Below are 1,452 nucleotides of genomic sequence, written 5' to 3' on the forward strand. Positions count from 1 at the left end.
AATGAAACCAAAGTGCTCTACTTTCTTTTTAATTAACATAAGGTGTTACCAGGTCAGTCTGTCTGGAGGCCTCTGTGGCCTCATTGATCTCCTCGGTTCTGGTGCTTCCCCGAGCTGGGTCGGCCTGAGGGCCAACGGAGTGCCCGGGGCTGCTGGCTCTTCAGGTGTGACTTGGTCTTCTTCTTGAGCCGGCGGGGCTGAATGCACTGTTCTTCTGTGCCCCACGTTGACGCCCCTCCCATCCTGCATCATGGCGCTCACGTAGGTGATCCTGGTGCCTGCGCACCCGGCTGCCGTTCACCAGATCCACAACAAAGGACACTGGCCCTGTTTGGTGTTGAATAACTCCTGGCAGCCAGGTCAGACCACTGGCAAAATTCATAACATACACATGATCACCTGGCTGAAAGAGTCTGTCTTTTGTGTGCTGATCCCGCCTCAGCTTATAAGTGTCCTGCCCCCGGACCACTCTCTCTGCGATGTCTGGATGAAGGACATCAAGGTGTGACTTTGGCCTCCTCCCCAAAAGCATCTCTGCTGGAGGTACCCCTGTTGTGGTGTGTGGAGAGATCTGGTACTGGAAAAGGAAGCGAGAGAGCTTAGTTTCTAGAGAATGTCCTGTCATTTTTTTCAATCCATCTTTCAGCGTTTCCACAGCTCACTCAGCTGGTCCATTTGAGGCGGGGTGATAGGGGGCAGAGCAGACATGTCTGATCCCATTTTTTTTTCAACCATTGGTGTGGATAACACTTCTCTGGCCTCACCGTGTCACAAATAGGAGAAGCTTCTAGTGGCTTTCTGGTTTGAAAGCAGACCTGGAATTTTTTTGGGGAAAGTCCTCGTGCTATATGTAATGTGAATGCCAAACAGCATCCCGGGTTCAACAGATCCTCCAGATGTTCTCTGTCTTGGATCACTTGGAACACTTTCCAATGCACCTCTGTCTGACCAGGATGTGAGACTCTTATCCTGCTTTGATGACATTTTGCACACAAAGCTAAGGAGTTCAGATAGGAGCAGCTGCCAACCAGAGGCCAAGAGGAGCCGAGTCAGGCAGAGGTTGCTGACCGGTACGCACTCTGAAGCAACAGGAGGAGGATGATTGATTTAAGTCTTTTTAAAGTGTTAATTATTAAAACAGTTTTTTAAAAGAACATTCCTTACCTCAACCTTTGGAAACTAATAATAAAAGCTTTATCTCAATGGCTACTTAATCCACCTTTACTTTGTACTTCCTAAGAAAGCCTATAGTAGTAGCCATTTAAAATGTCCCACTTTCCTTGGCTGCTCCCCTAATAATCCTTTTTAAAGATCAATCTTTGGACTAAAACATTCTTTCAGTCATGATTTATGGCCATTATGATCTAAAGAGAAGCATCACCTCCTGGTCAGACCCTGTAATTCAATAAAAAGGATGGAATCAATGTAAAAGAAAATATGCAAGAGGGGGTC

This window comes from Cyprinodon variegatus, unplaced genomic scaffold (genome assembly GCF_000732505.1).
Source record: "Cyprinodon variegatus isolate N-32 unplaced genomic scaffold, C_variegatus-1.0 Scaffold523, whole genome shotgun sequence".
Classification (NCBI taxonomy): domain Eukaryota; kingdom Metazoa; phylum Chordata; class Actinopteri; order Cyprinodontiformes; family Cyprinodontidae; genus Cyprinodon; species Cyprinodon variegatus.